The following is an 18,067-nucleotide window of genomic DNA, read 5'->3' on the forward strand; positions in this document are numbered from 1 at the left end:
GGGTGGACGCGCGTGCCGATGGATGCGAATGGTCACAAGCTGGCTTTAGAGACAGCTACGTTAATTATCCCCGCGGTTCCCTGAGCAGCAAGCGTCTGGCCGGCAGAAAAGGAGAGGCTTCGCCTTGTGTCCAGATGGAGCACGTGGTGAAAGCGGGGTCAGAATACGGTTCTGCTCACCCGCTTTCTGCAGGTAATCTAGGACCGTTGGTTCGTAAACAAATGTTTGCACGAGGGGGAGCAGGGAAGGTCTGATTGATCAAAATGCATTTATTCCCCTTCATGTAATAAAATACTGATCTGCCTTGCCGAGTTTCGGAGTACGAGTAGCCGGGAGAGCGGCAGCCGTCTGGGGACGGCTCGGAGGCAGGCGGTCAGGCCGCGTGACTCGGTCGCTGCGCAGTTCGTGAATGTGCGGGGAAGAGGAGGACCTGCTGCGCTCGCTGCGCTCTCGGGGGACAGCAGCCGCTCCGGGAGCGCAGCCGGGCGCGCGAGCGGGTAACGATGGCACTGTGAAGGCGCGAAATGGGGACTGAAAGGCCGACAGTGACCTGCCATGTGAGAAAACCAGATAAAAAGCTCTGACGCTCCTGTATAAGGTTGAATTGAACCTAGAATTTCCAGATTTTGCTCTCCTTGTTTAATAAGCAGATGTAAAAACCCACGGAGGGAGCGTACTGCACTGCCCTTTACCAGCTGCTTTGCTTGGAGGGGGCACGGGCTGCTGCCCCCGCTCGCACGGTGGTCAGCTCTGGCAGGCTGACGGTTCCCGTCCTGCGGACGGTGCTCTTATGGTCCCCTTTCTTTGTGATGGTCCAGGTGATTGCACTTCAGTTTTTCTGTTTCTGTCTTTTTTTTAAACTAAGGAAGTTATATGCAAAACAGGTCAAAACCAATCAACCAGTCTTCCTTCTCCCTAAATTATGAGTGTAGTTAACATTAAAATATTAGGAGGTGGCTAGATTTAAAGCTCTCCATGCAACCTTATGTGTGTTTGTTTTACTTTTTTGCGGTTTTCCTGAAATACCTTCTTATGATTTGCAAACTACCGGTGCTCCATGGATTGCTGCCCTGTACAAAACTGGACACGAAGTTTCCCCTCCTTACAGCTGCACTGAGACAGGCATAACCTGTGTTTGGCTGAATTATGCCTTTCAGAAGGCGAGTCGCTTCGGGTCTGAAGGCACTGAGCTCTTGGCCAGCCTCTGCAGATCATGACCTAAAGCAGGATACTGTCGTCTTGAGTCGAGTCGTCCCGTGTGCCATAGCAATAAATAGTTAGAGACAGTCCTTGTCTTAAGAGCTCCTGTCTTTTGGCATGGCATCAGCACAACAATAAGGATCAAATTGTTTCTTTCTTTTTCTTTCCAGGAATAAATGAAGTGTCACAGTCTGTTGCGCAATATTCATTCTTTTTGACCACAAAGAAAGCGCTAATGTACTTTTGAACCCAAAAGGATACAAAGAATGCACTGAAAGACCCTTGAATCATTGCTGTAAAGCATGATAGCACTGCTACTGCACTGCAGTAACAAAGAAAGGGAATGGAAGCATATACACCTAAAGCTGTTAATATTTTAACAAATCTCAGTGTGAATTTGTTGTTAAAATTGACAGAGTTAAGCCCCAAATAGTTAGGATGCCCTGGAGAGAGACTGCCTGCCACCTACATAGATGTATTGAGCTCCAGACTGAAATTACCTGTGTTATTAGGAAAGACATCAGGAAAAATAAAATTAAAAAAAAAAAAACATAAGCAATGTTGACTGAGTGAATGTCTCCAAAAGAGCCTAACATCTTGGACTTCCTGGCTTGCATAGTTCATATCCCAGCTTTAATATGGTTTTAATATAAGAAAGGAAGGCCAGGAACTCACATGAAAAGAAAGATAACCAAATGCCAAACCAGTCTTTCAGCAAATTTGGAAAATTAAAGGAGAACCTCAGCAAGAATGAGAGACGTGGGAAGCATTTCCGGGGGTCAGACTAGTTCAGCTCTGCAGACTTTCTCCTACGGGAGTCTGTGGGACAGGCACTGTCAGGAATGCTGGCTTCTTTGGAAGCAGATCTATTTAATGCCCAAAGGAAGTATTTAAAGCTTTTAGCACCTGAGGAATGTGAATTGCTCCAAGCTACAGCATATGCACTGTTCTTCATTTGTCCAATAACTTCGCTATTACAGCATCGACACCTAAAATAGCTTCTTGTAAGAGCAGAGCTGTTTGGGAAGATTAAAGTTTCCCTCCCTACTGGACAAAAATATTTTTCCGCAACTGGGGCCTGTGGCACCCTGTATGCATACAATGTGCTTGCCTTTTCTTGGAGCAAAAACTCTGTGTGCAAAATGGTTCCCTACAGCTTCGAGGATGTGAAGACCTTGTGACCGCTCACTTACCATCCTTTCTTTTACAATGAGGACAGCAGATCAGCCCGGAAGCAGAGGAAAGGCTGAGGAATAGATTTTCAAGTTTCCTCCTTGTAAGATCCCAAATCAAGCGTTCGTGATATTTGCTGAAAGCCTCCTTTGTCCAGGCAGAGAGAGACGTGGAGTCAGTTCCTCCCTACTAGCCATTTACTGGGCACTTTGCACGGCCACCCTACTCTCACCCGCGTTTGCAGGACAGCTGCAAAATGTCGTGAGCCAGCTATTGAAGAATTCCCATGGACAAAAAGGCTCCAGACAATGCAGGGTTTTTATGACAGCCACTCCTGGCCTCTCCTGACACCCAAGCTGAGCCATGAATCAGATATCTAGTTCTGTGGAGCAAGTCCATTCAACTCGTTATGTTAGCAGATGCGTATGTTGTAGTCTAAATTTGGCGACACCCATGATGGATGCCATTCCACTGACTTTGCACCCACGGTGCAAAGAATCCTAGCAAGTGCACTGCGTGTGATGGGAAAACAGGGTACATTAGCAGACGTCCTGGGAGCCTTGGTCCTGGACTGGAGAGGGCAGGCAAGTCCTATTTAGTGATGTGTTAATGGACTCTGCTGAGCCCCACAGGACTTTTTTGTTCATCTGAGTCCCGCTTTGCTTACAAGCCAGGAATGCTTGGCTTTATGGGATCACTCAGTGCAGAGAAACCGATACGAAAACCGGGTGAGCAGGGCAGTCTGCTGGGCTGATGGGCTCTGCTCACCGTGCTGCAGGACCTCACCTGGGGTCCCCAGGGAAAGGGGGTTTCTGGTGGTGCCACAAGAGCTGCTGTGCACAGGGCCTCTCCCTGCAGCACAGGGCAGGAACCGTGGGGTTTGTAACGAAGGTCAGGGTAACAGGCTGAGGCATAACAATTTTTCTGCGGCCTGTGCAATATCAGCACTCCAGCTACTCGGAGTAGTTCAGATAAACTCCCCCACTGTCTGATAACAGCTGAAAAACATTTAAATTAGGGTGCTGCTGAGCTGATGATGATCCCTTCTTTCTGCAGGGTAATCCTGTATCCCTTGCAAACAGGGAAGGACTGCAGGACATCACTTCAGTGTGTACCAGTAACCACCAAAGGCAACTTTGCAAAGGGACTACTTGCATTTTATGAGCATGCTGGGATGAAGACTGGTCACCTATTTACTAGCTTTCCTGGAAAAGCAACAGAGCATCTTCCAAATGAGGCCAGAAGCTTAAGTCCTGGATGGGACACAGTCACTTACTGTCCTAGGGCTTCGTCACAACACTTGGCATGGAGAAGGTGAACAAGGATAGAAAAGAGAGTGGCCTAGAAAGTGGCTGCATCAAAAAGAAAGAGACAACGCACACACAAAGTGAGGCGCTTGTTTCCGTAGGATATTGTAGGTACTAAAAAGTTGCAGGGGCTTAAGAACCAGCTGGACAAATTCAAGGAAGAAAAGCCCATCCAGGGCTATTAAACACAGAGACACCATCTCTAGCTCAGGAAGTCTCTGACCCACAAACCACTGGTCTGGTGGAGTATTTAAGAGAAGAATGACTGTATATTTGGCCTGTTTTTATACTGTCTGTAAGCTTTTGCAATTGGCTGCAGTTGGAGGTAGTTATCTTTACTGCTCGATGGATCTTTTATCTGGCTCCTTTGGCTCCTGGAGACATTCTGCAGAAATCACAACAGCTTTGCTTATCCTGCTTAGCTGGTCTCGGCTAATAAATCTCAGTTCATCCAGACAATGTTCGGAAGGTGAAAGAAAATGCTCAAAGAGCAAAAATGCCCCCAATCTTGCTTTTGTGAAACAGAGCTATCCACCCAGGCCCTGTTGTTTGCTGTTACAGACATCCAAATTTAGGAAACATATGGGCGTGGGCATATTTAGAGTCATTGACCACACGCATGACATAGCACTGGTTACTAAAACTGACCTGAGGTTGTTTGTCTTGCAGGATATGGTAAGGAGGCTTGGGCTGAGTATCATTGACTAAGGTCACAAGAGTTAAGCTTGAAATAGCAGAACTTGAGAACTTTTGGGATGTAAACAGGTGACCGAAGGGAGTATGTCAGAGGCTTTTTGCAAGGGATAATCATTGACCAGAACTGTTGGCATGTAAGCCCTGCTCCGAGAAGGGCTCTACTGCCCGTGTAGCAGTGCTAGCAACAAAAAAAATTAGCTCTGACTTCACTGTAAGTTAATTATATTCCTAGGGATTTGTAATTCCAGTTGTATGTCCTAATAACTTAAAAGAGTGATTATAAACACCGCATGAGAGAGCTCATCTTAGTGCTCGCAAGCCAGAACAAGAGATGGAGACCTCCATCCCTCCCTTGCGGTTTGTGTTTCAAGTTTAGCTCTTATAGCTAAAATTGCTGTTACATTTCCCTTTTAACCTTCATTCCCAAGGAAAGAAAGCATATGCACTCATATTGCCTGTCTAGCCATCTTCTTCCCTGCCAACTTTTGAATCTGCAGGCTGAGTTCCTGCAGGTTTTATGAAATCCAGTTTCTAGGCAAAGTAAAAAGATCCGGAATCGTGTCTCTCCTTAGGGAAAGGAACCAGGAGGAGCTTGGCAATGCCCTACACAGTTCGAGGTGTGCTGGAGAGTTGGCACACAGGCACTGGCCAGCCAGCGTGTCCTGCTTACGGGATACGGGCAGCAGGGAGGGTATGGGGTGGGGAGTAGCGGGGCTGGCAGTATCACGAGGTCTTCAAGAGGACTAGAGGAGATGGAGGTTATTGTGGAAAGGAAGGGAAATCGGACCCAAGAGCTTAGGAAACTGTGCTTTGTTCCGCTGCTCAAAGAATGACTTAACACCACTTGTCTGTGTTTGAAGGCCCTTTGAAAAAGGAGGCTCTTGAACCCTAAAATCTGTCTCCAAACAAATCCGTTAGGTTTGATGTGATTATTTGCTGCTGCGGGGTTTCCCAGAGGAACGCAGGCAGCCCGAGCTCCGGGGCGAGAATTCACGGAACTGGGAGGCAGCAGGGTTCACCCGCTGCATATCAATTCTTCCAGCTGGCATCAGGCTTCATGGTCCAGTTCCAAGTGCCGCCACTGAAAACAAACTCCTTTTCTGAAGAGTTGGGAACTCAGATGTTCCCAGGAGAAAACAGTCCGGGGGCATAAGCACAGCTTAGGTAAAGATCGCTTTTGAATGTAAATCACTAATGCTTTCTGCAGTGTTCATCCGTCTTTAAGGTTTCTATCCTTCCCCTCTGCTCCAGTCAAGACGTGTCTGTGCTGCTGTGGCCTTCACTTTAGGAATGCTTTGCTAAAAAAAAGAAGGCTCGTACCCTGACCAGTATAATTGTGTTGGGAAAAGCCCACTGTAGATTTAACTAATAATAAAAAATAAGACCCTTTGCTAAGGGATCTTACTGTTTTTGGTGGTAATTCCCCTATACTAACAAGCAACATTTTTTGGTGGTGTAAGCTGGATCTCCATGTAAGGATTTTTGTACAGATTTTGAAGAGTATGCTAATTTTCCAGTACTGGCAACTTCCTCTGTTAAATTAGTTGCTTAAGGAATCACCTCCGCTGAGCAATGGCCCTAGAAATTGGGCAAAAAGGATGACTGGGTTCCTGCTCTTCCAGGGTCTCCCAGCCTCTTTGCAACCAACTTTCAATGACCATGGCCAGGCAACCGGGATTAAATAACCAAGGTAACACCTTCCTCCCAAAGTGGTGTTACTGCCAACGCAAGCCATCTTGTCACTCCTGGGGAGCAGAAGGTGTAGTTCTGGGGTGATTACATGGAAATCAGCAATTCTCTAGTGCGTGTCCACCCTAACTGAATGTCTTGACGCTCGTGAAGCAGCAGATTTCACTGGCACTGCTGAAGCTGGTTTTGCCCCATCTGCTCAACCTTCTGCTATTGTGGGTGGCTGCAGAGGCCACGCATGAACTGAAATTAGGAGCAGTTTATATTCCCACCGTGGACTGTGAATGGTGCCATATAGCCACATCTGCTATGGAGACAGTAACCTCCGGGCAGGTGGGAGCAGGCGGCTGGACACGACAGCTTCCTCAGCACTTGCAGCTACGTGTGACACTGAACGGAGCCATCACGTTGAGGGATTTGAATTCATGTTGGCAATAAAAGACTGAAAGAGGCAAAGAGTTTCTGATCCCCATGGATTTGACACTCAGACAGAATCGATCGATGATGCAGACAAATTTCCTCCACAGTCTTATGAAGTCTATGAAAAAACAAACAAACAACCCCCCCCCCAAACTGATCTCGTTCAGCTCCAAAATTCTCTCTTTTTCAAGTAGAAACTCCTTTTTCATGACTGCAGGGTGGATTGCTGCCTGTCAGAGGCTTGCTTCACTCTCTAGTCTAGAAGTTGCTTGACCCCATCTGGTTATGATGATCTGAAAATCCTTCCCCCTTCGCCAGGCAGCCATACTGAGGAGAACACGTGTGTGTACAATATGCACAGCAATGCTGCTTTATTCAGAATATGAATCCTTTTTGGCCACACAATAAAATATATCATCGTACAGGGAGAATCAGAATTATGACTGGAAAGACAGGAACACAGAGCCAATATAAATACTCACTGAAAAAATACTTTCAAAATAGCTAAGTTCTCCATATATTTGTTCCTACTGCCTGAAAGTTTATCACATTTGCTTAGCTCAGGACTTTTTTCATACTTATTTCTGTTTGCTGTCTGCCAGCATATTTCTGTATGTGAGGCATAAACTGTGTCTTGCTACATTTTGTGGGTTGCAGTGGTTACAACTTTAATTAAAATTTGCAGTTGTGTCCTCAGTGGTATTGTGGGTTAGCAAGTTCTAGTCTTAACAAATTTGTAGGGATACAGGGAAACCAAAGATATTTTTGAGTAAGTCAGAATCCTGCATTCCTCCCTGGGTAAATAAAATGACCAGAGTTGGGGTTTGGGTTTTTTTCTGTTTGTTTTCTTTTTGGTCTGAGCTGTTGGAGAATTCCTCATCTCAACAGAGAGAAAACAACTTTGAAAACTGCCTTAATGCAGCCGACATGTTTGGTTCCCTTCTCTGTGCACGTTTCTGTGCAGTACACCACTTGCTCTGGTCTTTTTGCCCACCAGTACAAGAGAGAGACAGACAAAGTGGAGAGCCCAGCAAAGGGCTGCTGCGACGGCTGGGGCTGGAGTGCGGGGCTGGGGAGGAGAGGCTGGAGGCGCGGGTTGGGTCACCCTGCAGAAGAGGAGGTGAAGGAGGATTGAATCACCTCTTGCACTGCCCATCGGGTAACAAGGACCCCAGAGCCAAGGGAAGGGCAGGAGGCCACAGGCAATGACAAGGGAAACTCTGGTTGGACATAAAGAAAGGACTCTTTCCCGGGAGCATGGTGCAACCCAGGGACAGGGTCTGGAGAGGTGGTGGGACCTCCATCCTTGGAGATTTCCAAAACTCAGCTAGGCAAGGCCCTGAGCAACCTGCTGTAGCCTTGCAGTCAGCCTTGCTCGGAGCAGTAGGTTGGACTGGAGACCTCCAGAGGTGCCATCCCACCAAAATCCTTCTGAAATTTTGTTGTTCTAGGATTTAATGATCAAGCAGCCCATCATTGCTGCTAAGCAGCCTCAGTTGTCTCCTTTCTTTTCATCCCTTGTAGCCATCTCTGCCAAGACAAAAGTATCTTTGAAATCAGTGGTCCACTTCCTACCCTATTATACTTTGAGGGCTCAGGGTGTTCAGCCTGTGCCTCTACTTGGAGGTAGGTCCTGATGCTGCCAGAAGAGCACAGTCCCACTGATGTGGCTTTGTGAGCAGCTACATTTGCTGCTGGGCCATGTGGTGGAACAAACCTGAGCCCGGGTAGATGGACGGGTTGCAAATGACTGGTGGAGAATTAGGCAGAAGAAAACTTTGTACTACTTTGTACTTCTACTATGCTGATATCTCAGCCTGTGTGCCAGTGGCACTGGGCCGAATATATAGTGGTGACTTCGCTTGGACCCTGTTCTCTATAAAGAAAGACTTTCCTTTGCCTAGGCTCTAAATCCAGGAGATGGTCACCGTTATGTATATGGGATCAGCCAAAGCTGGGTGCACCCCACCTCTGAAAAGGGAGACCCAAATCTCACTTCCCCAAAGCATACTCTGCCAATTCTCTTCAGTGTGTTGCCTCCCATCAATGCCACTCTTTAAGCACCCATCTAAACCCATGAACAGAACTGGGACCTTGGCTGGGTTACTCATCACTTGAGGCTTAAGAAGTATCTATTGGGGGGGCAAGCTGCCTACAGGAAGGTATTGCAACACCTATGTCCCTTTTGTGAACTAATTTTCCTTACGCCCCATCTGAATTTAGGCTTGTAAAGCACAGAAATGTTGACTGGAAGCTTGATGTGCTTGCTCCAGTGATCCACAGTGAAATAGCTAATGGGTTATTTGCACATGCTATTTACACATCTCACACAGGCATCACTAAATTCATTACAAGTGAGTTCCTGTTGGAATTATCTTAACTTTTTTTCAACTGTGAAAATTAGAAATGAAACTTTGTAGAAGACTTTTTTGGAATCAGTGCTTACCATCTGGAGCAGCTTCTGTGGGTTAGATGAGTCCTTGCAGATGCTTTCAACAGAGCAGTGAGCTGGACAGAAACTGCCATTTCCCAGGCTGACTGATTAAAGTAAGTTAAAAAAATGTCTTGTAATCAAAGATAAACTAAGTGATCATGAGAAAGGAAATGCTTCTGTGAGTAGCTCCTCTGTCATGCCCTGTCAGCCTGCAGTGCACTGTATGTCTGCCCTTTCCCAGGAGAAGGACATGCACACGGCCACCCCCACCCTACTTTGGGACAACGTATATACACAGGACTCGGGCCACTCATGAACAGCTCAGCTGGATGAAAGCTGAGCCCAGGCAGAAGCAGAGCTTCCACGTCAGCGCTGTGCCGGGGTCCTGCTCACTGTGCTGGAGTGGTTTTTCCCAGCTCTCCTTGGCTTGGTGGCGGTGCCCCCATGGTTGGTGTTTCTGATGCTCGGGACGGATACTGCAGTAGCACTGCATTTGCAGAGCAAAGCAAAGGAAGCAAAAAAAAAAAAAGCGATCAAAAGCCCCAAGCCTTTTCTTTAGCTGTTCCAGTGCTGTCAGAATTGCTTGGTCCTCGCTGTGATGTGCATGCGAATATCCCTCCGTATAAGAGACCCTCTGAGAGCCATGCACATGGCAGGCCAAGCTGGGGAAGGGCACTTTCCAGGTTTGCCTGTTGGATTAGCCAACAGGTATTTTCTAAGAGGTGCATGGAAAACATGCACCACAGGCCAAATGCCTGTGCTATCACCTCTCGTATGGCTCTGAGTTCAAAATCTGCCACTCTCCTTGAAAGATCAGTAAATAGGGACTTCTTTGCCCTGCAGAAATGGGAATTACAAAAAAAAAAAAAAAAAAAAATCCCCATTTTCCTGCAGAGGGCTGTGCTCAAGGTGAAGCGGACGTACAGTCTTTGCCCAGGTGATGCGCACGGGTTCCTGGAAGCTGTTTGCTGCGGGCTTGTCCAGCTGTGCATCACCGTGGGCTTTCTGCAGTCCCCTGGGGTGCTCTGGGGAAGCAAAACGTGCACATGCCCGTGGCTTTGTCCGGCAGAATTTGTCTGACAGCACAAACTGGGTATGGGTCTGCAGCTGGTGTGATTTCACTGCTCCACTGACCGCAATAAAAGAGCAACCCTGGACACTCCGGAGAACCAGGCCCCTGGATTTGTAATACTCTTTCCAAGTGAAAAGGGGCAGGGTGGAGTGAAGTGTAAGGGCCTCTGGGGATAACGTAAGGGTTACAAACCTCACAGGAATGCTACAGCTATAAACCAAGCTCCAAACTCCCCAGACATTTGGAGCTAAAGTTTAACCCCTGTTCCTTCCAAAAGCACGCTCACATAACTGAAGGTCTGTCAGATTAGGCTGCTGTAGAAGAGAGGTGTGCTATTTTGGGAACAAGAGGGTAGTTTTCTTCCCAGAGCTTTTGCAAAAGCTCAGCTTCTGTGTGTGAGTACGTAGCTCAGGGCACAGGGTTCTGGTACAGCAGCTTGCTACATGGCCCAGGCAGAATAAATGCAAGCCCACTGGTGCCATATGGTCCCCGCAGGACCGCAGCTCTCCCGGGCTTCGCTGTGCCGCCCGGCGCTGCAGCACTGCAGGACCGTGGTCAGGGAGGGCTCGTGCCACTCGTTCCAGGTCCCAGAGCATTTCGGGAGGGAGCCCAGGATTCTCACGCTGCTCTGGGCACGAAGCCACAGGCCTCCTTCCCATTAGCCATAATTGCTGGTTTGCTGGATAATTTATGAGACCTAATGCAGTGATATTTGTGAATACAGAAGCCATTGTACGTGTAATTTGTTTCTAGGAATTGGCAGTGTGTATCTGAGCGACTTCAGCCACCCGTCATTTGCAGTGCTGAAGATAATGCTTCGGCTAATGTGCTCAGATAACCAGGTGCTTCTGTCGAGCGCTGCAGAGTCATTCCCGCCTCTCCTGGTGTTCAGCCGGTGCCAAGAAGCGTGGCAGTTAGTCCCTCTGGGTTAGCTTTGTTGTTAGAAATGTTATTGTTAGCGATTAAATTAGCTAACCCTATTTTCAAGGCTGTTACACTATTTAACTTGGCTGCTCCAGTAGAGTTTTAAAGTTGTGTTTCCAACATATGAAATGGGATAAAAATAGCCAGTATCTAGTCAGAATAGTCCCTGAAGAAGCTCAGATGCCTCAATTTCACAATGAGTTGTTCTGCTCTAAAAATGGCAGGGACAATCCAGCTCAGTGGTGGATCCTTCTCCACCGATATGGGTGAAACTAGACCTCCAGAGTCACGGCTGGGGAGAGGCTGAAATCAGAGAGGACAGGAGAAAACACAACCCATCCTGTGACCATTTCATGTCCCAAGAGAAAGTAGCTTCTCCAGGCATCCAATAGCTGCTGCATTTACATATAGCTTTTTCCTTTTCTTAGTGCCTGTGTGGGTGTGTGAGAAAAATCGCCTGCCTCATCAGTCGCTGGAATTTCTGGGAATTGTGCTCCGCAGGGCAGATTCCGGCTGCAACATCACAGTTTGGGTTTTAGGTTTGGCAATGGTGCCAGAAATAGTATTTTTCAAGCGGCAGCGCGCAGCAATCAGACGGGCCATGAGATTCCACAGGGTTATTGCTGTCTTAGGAAACATTCCTGGGGTTCGCAGCGGGGCGCGAGCGGTGAGGCTGCCCAGCAGCTCCGCTTGTTCCCGCGGAGGTAGCTGACTCCGGCCCTCGGCTGTGCCGCTCCGGCGGCTGGAGAGCCAGCCAGGCCCTCCCGTGCTGGCCCAAACGGTGGCCGGGGCAGTTCTCCTCCCCGGCACGCTGAGCGCCGTTGCAGGTGACAAGCTGCGAGAGGCCTGGGTGTGCTGCTGGCATGGCCGGGTGGCCCTCTGCTCCACGCTTGGCTTGGGCAGTCCTGCTAAAATCCCAGAGTACGTGTCCTGAGGGGCTCTGGGAACATTTGCTGGAGAAGATGGAGGGGTCTGAGAGCAGCTTAGCTTTAGCTCAGCCTGCCAAGCTGGGATTACTGTGGCTTCTCCTGGATAGACTGAGCAAGCAAAGTGCTCTCCAGGGCTTGGTCTTGTTGCATTTTTTTGTTCAAGACTGTGACATGAGACGTACAGACAAAAATGTCAGGCAGGTGCTACCAACGCATCCGAAAACTTCCCTGGGTCGATAGGAATGTGCTGTCCCCTCTGTGTGCTTAGCAGGGCACTGGGAGGTGTCCTCAGCTGTCCTCCAGGGTCGCCACGAACCTCCGTCCTGGGGACAGTGTACTGTGTGGGACATGTATTCCCCCCGGCCCCAGATGGAAATATTTCTGTTTTCCAAAATTAGTTTCCACATGTTTTGGAATTTCCTTTCAGCAGGAATTTTTGAAAATCTGGTCCTCATTGTGAAACCGAACTGCCACTTCTTCCAATCCGTTCTCTGGAGTTCCTCACCCAGAGTGGACGGCAGATTTCAAGCATTTCTACTCACAGAGCAGCTCTCAATATTATTCCGCTGAGGGATGGAGGCAGGGGCTCTGAGGGCCTCTCCCAAGGCTGGCTGTTTGCTGGGTGGATGGTTGGATTTTCATTATAACACTGCTTTAGCTGTTACAGTTAAAGCAAATCGAAGTGCTGATTTGGAAGTCGGTTCTCATCTCCTCCAGAGGGACTGGACCGCTTGGGACGTGACGTGCTGGGCTGCGCTCAAAAACCCCACGGACACACGCAACCCTGCACAAGTCCCTCCCGCTCAGCACAACACTGTCTCTTTTCAGAGGACTGTAAACCCAAAGGGTATGCAGCGAAACTACACTAAGAACAATACAACAAGGCAGAGTGTCAATAATCTTATTTAAGAATGACATATCCTATTTTCCTTGTCTTCTGGTACTATCTGGACCTCTGGGGAAATATCTGCAGTGTCCTGGCAAATTGTCAATCACACATCTGAAAAGAGTTATTTTCAAAAGGCCGGAAAAACAACTGTTTGTGAGGGCTGATTTCAGAGTCTGACTTCACTTTGAGCAGTGGCTCCTCATCAGTTTGGTTATCGGGGTCACGCTCTTTTAAAATTTGTGACAAAACTCAAGCTCTATACAGAAAACACAACTGTCTTTCAATATTAAGATGGACTCTGTAGCCCTAAACAACAAGGCAGATAATTTTTTTGAAGCTCTGGTTATAGAAACTCTTTGTTCGAAACTTCCACAGCAGCATTATCTCATGTGCATCAAACAACCAGCTTCAGCGGGCACCAAGGAAGCATCTATGCCCAGGCCTATTTTGGTAATCTGATCCCAATGGCTCTTTTGCCCAAAAAGTAGGTCAGATTTTATTCCTTTTACAGCAGGATAATTAGGAACAAACTCAAATATAAGATTTCCAGGAAACTAGACAAAATTGCTACTTCTATTTTCAGAAGCCCTGCCAGAGACAAGCTCCTTTGTGCTCAGGCTAAATGCTCTCTTAACTTTACCCTATGATTGATGACTCAAATTATGAGGTTTTGTTTCCCATTTCTACCTGAGATTTCCTGTTTGGGCTCTTCCCAGTTGCAACGAAAAAAGTTACCGCAAAGATATTTATGGACATATAACTCTAGCTGCTAAATTTGTAATTGCCAAGCCCCAGGGCGGAACATCCTTTTAGCTGAATCAGTGGCTATATAGCACATACCATGGAAAACTGGCTTCATTTTCAACACAACTTACCTACCGTACTGGCCAGATGGCTCCTTTGGCATGATTATGTCAACTAAAAATATATTAGACTTTGTGATCGCTGGGTCCAAGTCGGCAGCAGCAGATGCCACGTTCCCTCTGCCTTCAGTGGTCCCCCGGCATGGTGGGTCTCCTGGACCAAGTGTCCTGCGTTGAGCAGACCCCCAGTGCTGTGAGAGGCTAAGGCAGGGGGCCTGAAGCAAAGGTTTAGAAAGACCACCCTGCCCCAAGAATGCTTTTTCTGGGGGTCTTAAACAATCGGTTGTGATCCCACTGGGCATAGCTCACAGCTTCCTCTGGGTGCCGGGTACCAACTGGGATCCCTCAGCTGTCACCACGAGGGGTGCAGCCCCCTTCTCCTTGCAGCTGCTGTTTGGTTAAGGAGACTTTCACACCAGCATTTGTGGTGCCCAGGTGCTTTTGCCCCCACGTTAGTGCCAGGTTTCTGGCCTGGTGTTCAGAAGACTCTCTCATGTCGGTGTACCCTGCCCCATAAACCAGCCCATATCACATGTCTGTTGATACAACAGGTCCATGCTCATTTTTATGGTACTGTGGTCACTGTACACCGTAAGTCTGGGGGAAATCTCCCAGGTATTTACCCTAAATGCAGAAAGGTGCCAGACTCTTGACTCTCCACCACCAAAATCTCTAGCAAATGCTTGACATTGGCAGACCTCCACGTTGCATTTCTTGGGGGGGGAATGAAGCAGAGGGCCCACAGCCGAGGTCAGGCACGAACACTTCTTTTCACATACAAACAACCACAGCTGAAAGAGCAAATACTTAATGAACAGAAAGGGTCCACTTGCTGCCAGGAAACCACACATGAGCTCATTTACCGCTGAATGGCAACCAGCGATCATCTGTGGAACCATTAGACCAGCCTTGGCGGTCAGCATGTTGGTGTGTTGCTAATTAAGTAACTACATCTGAGGACCATCTGAGTCTGCCAGCATGGAATGTGCAACTGTGAAAGAGTGCAGGGCCACAGGAACAAAATCCTGGTGTCTCTGATCACAGACCTGATCAGAAAGGTGACAAGGAGCCAGTTTGCTCAGTTATAAGACACATGAGTTGAAGTAACAGTGACCCAGTGGAAGAAATACACCTACATCTGGCAGCCTGAGGGTCCTTCTGCTGTGGCATGCTCCTGGGGAAGCTCTCTCTTGTCTGTGGTGCGTCGTTTCACTGGAGACATTGGTGGATATGAGGTTGCTGTTGGTTGCCCCCGCCCCTCGACCTGAGCCGCAAGCCTGGCTGCAGGGATTGCAGACTCCACGCAGGTGCTCTCCAGGAAAAGACTATGTAATAGGAAGAAAGGAGAAACAGTATTGCTCCCGGCAGTCATGCTGAAGCCACAGATGGTGAAGAAACCACATAACCAAAGGAAGCCCTTGAGAAAACATCCTGATCACCTCCTCCTGCAACCAGAAGCCACCACTGAACAGCTCACAGCAGACAGTGGTTTTCCCCCTGAGCTGTTCCCCCTTGCACAGGCCCAAGGGTTTCTTCTGCTTGGTAAAACCATGATGCCAGACACCCAACAGGGACAGTCTGTCATCCCAAACTGCTCCCGAGAGCTCGACTGGACAGTCCTACATCCTAGGGTTTCCTTTGGCTACCCCAGGATGTGATGGGGCTGAGAGCGCACCTGGAAGGAGCTGGTGGAGCCACTGCGAAGGCAGCGCTGTGGTGAGCAGGGATGTCATACGGAGCTTGTCTGCTTTGCCTTGTTTCCCTGTTGCTATAAATGAACCTAAGAGCAGGACAGCTTTGTCCCCATTCCCCCTGTGTCTTCCTGTAGGATTTCAGACAAGACATTCAATATCTTGATCCCACGGAGGATAATAGCTTCCATGGCTGTTGGCAAGGGTAGGAGCTGGCTGCCCTGAATGCTCAGTAGCTTGAGACCAAGTATTTGCTCTCTTTCCTCAGAGAGCGCAGGAATTATTTACTGGGGAAAAGATCCTTCATTACAGCTGGAATACGTCCCAGGGAGCAGGGACCTTGGGTAAGAGAAAATTGGTTATGAAACCAAAAGCAGAGGTGAAAAGGCCGGCCCGGTGATGGGAACTTTGCCCAAATGGAGCCCAGTTGGTTACAGCCGATGCTCTCCCAGGCTCCGGAGAGCACTGGAGGAGCAGCGTCGCCCCTCGGCAGCGTGCGCGGCGCACGAGCTCGCGCCCCAGCCCTTCTCCATGAGCAGGAAGCTGGCAAGCAGCTGCTGAATAAGTCATTTTGGAGAGTTTGGACCAAACTGGCTTTCAACTCCTGAATGTGTAGGAAGGGAAAAGCCGTGAATACGCCTTTGTGACCCAGTCTGGCACCAGCAGAGCTCTGTGAGAATGTGGTCATTTAGAGGGGAATCAGCTGCCCTTTAAGAAATGAAATGATCCCTTCCCTTTCCTGCAAGGCTTCATTCAAGAGAGAATAGGAACGAGACAGTGAGCAGCCTTTTTCTCTTGCTGCCACTGAGGGCTGTGATCCAAACAGTGCATGTCAGAGAGCAGGACAGAGCACACGACGGGGAAGCTGCCCAGCCCGGGGACGAGCCCGTCCAGCGGGTCCCTCTCGCTGCCGCCCTTCTGCTCCGGGAGGGGCCGGACTGACGGGGGGGAGAGGCTCCAGATCCCCCTCCCAGATGACCATGTTCTCCCGACAGGGATTTCACTGGGACTCCAGCGAAACATCCGTCCATCTCATCCGCGGGGCTCAGAAGGATTTTGGAACCAAGCCGTTTGGATGGATTTTTCCTGTTCTGAAACAATTCCCCACCCAGTTTTTGAAATGTTTCTGTATGTTTCATTAAAAATGGACTGTGTCCAAACATTTGTGGTTTTTCTTTTTGGAAAGACTTAAATATTTTGTCCCTTCCTTTTGTGGACAACTTGAAATCCAGGGGCTTTACAGCAATCCAGAATGAGGACATATTCTGTTTTTTTCACATCCTTCAGGAAGATGGCCTTCTGCTTTCTGTCCATTTGAAGCTTGGACCTTGATTAGTAGTGCAATTTTCATGTCCAGTGAAAGAGGGAACAGGTCTCTGGGGCAGACAGTCTGACTTAGCCAAGGCTTGGAGAAGACAGCTTGGTCATGCGTAACCAGAAGTTTTCTAAACAGATACTTAGGAGTTTTCTGAATGACTGATGTTGGGACTTAGGAAGCTCTGGAGCAAAAGAAAAGCTTCAGATGATTTCAAAATGCCTCTTGAGCCAGTATTTTAAAAAGGAAGAATGAGCAACACAGATATTTGTAGGCTGGCTAGTGCCAAGCCATATCACCCCACTGGGATTATCTGCCTCAAGTTCAGACATCTTGTAATAAATGCTAAGCACTTGTTGATCTTGGGTAGGAACTAGTATTAATGCTCAGCTCTGTTGCTTTCTTCTTGGATTTAAGAATAATCATTCTTCTCTTGCCTTCCACTTGTTTGGCATCTTATGAGAAGTAGAATATTGATTAAAAACTTTGCTGGTAGTTTCCTCTTTGTACCAAGTTCTGCCAAAGGTCTGGAAAGACACAGACAGATCCACTAGATCTTCCTCGTTTAAGGTCAGCAGCACCTTCTTTATTTCAGGCACCAAAAAGTCTGCTGGAAAATGGGGGCTATCTGCAGCACAGCACAGTTCGACAGATATTTGTAGGCTCACTGTTGATGGAGTTTAATTACTAATAATCCTGTTCCTGTTTGCGTAGCGGCGGCATTCCAGTGTACACGTATCGCTGCATCCAGTTTTGGATTCCACGGTACAGGGGAGATACAGAGAGGGACATAAAGAAGGACTGTTCCCGGGGGGAGAGGTGCAGCCCAGGAACAAGGTCTGGAGAGGTGGTGGACCTCCATCCTTGGAGATTTTCAAAACTTCATTGGGCAAGGTCAGACTCTAGATACGCTAGAGAGAGAGCTCAGAAAGCTTTGGAAGCTGGTGAAAACCTTATTTCCCTCATGTCCTGTCTCAACCTGGAAAATCATCCTTACAAGCAGGACTAGTGCAGAAGAACCAAGCCAAAGGAGTGACAGACTGGAAAAGGGCGCTGACTTCCAGCTGCACCATTTCCCACTGGGCAGGTGGCACAGGAGACTCAAAGTTTAGACCAGAACCCATGAAATGAGATTATTTGTATTTGTTTTTCCATTAAATATTATTGTTCCTTAAGACTAACTAACTACAGTATTTCTTGCTAAACAGTGACCTGGTTAAATTATTTGTTGCTGTACAGGGGATCTCAGCTATGTTATTGAAACAGGGAGAGAGTGGATTTTACTTTGAAATTTCAGCCTCTTACTCTCTAACTTGCCTATGCCAAAATTATTCTTAAAGATTTGTTTAAAGATTTAGTGGATTTACACAAAACCCTGCTACTTAAGCTGAGCAAAATCTTAAAAAGATGGCCATTACTGCCTTCATGTTTTTACATCAAGATAGCATATCTCTGCTCTTTCTTC

At 47.9% G+C, this 18,067-nt stretch overlaps 1 long non-coding RNA gene across 1 annotated transcript; it reads left to right on the forward strand.

Annotated features, from left to right (window-relative positions):
* The first annotated feature begins 20 nt into the window (after nt 1–20).
* LOC112987715 (uncharacterized) lies at nt 21–7,127 on the forward strand. Its single transcript, XR_003260355.2, has 2 exons — nt 21–192; nt 3,430–7,127. It is a non-coding gene; the product is annotated as an uncharacterized LOC112987715 (long non-coding RNA).
* The last annotated feature ends 10,940 nt before the right edge of the window (nt 7,128–18,067 follow it).

Source organism: Dromaius novaehollandiae, chromosome 14 (genome assembly GCF_036370855.1).
Source record: "Dromaius novaehollandiae isolate bDroNov1 chromosome 14, bDroNov1.hap1, whole genome shotgun sequence".
In the NCBI taxonomy this organism is placed as follows: Eukaryota; Metazoa; Chordata; class Aves; order Casuariiformes; family Dromaiidae; genus Dromaius; species Dromaius novaehollandiae.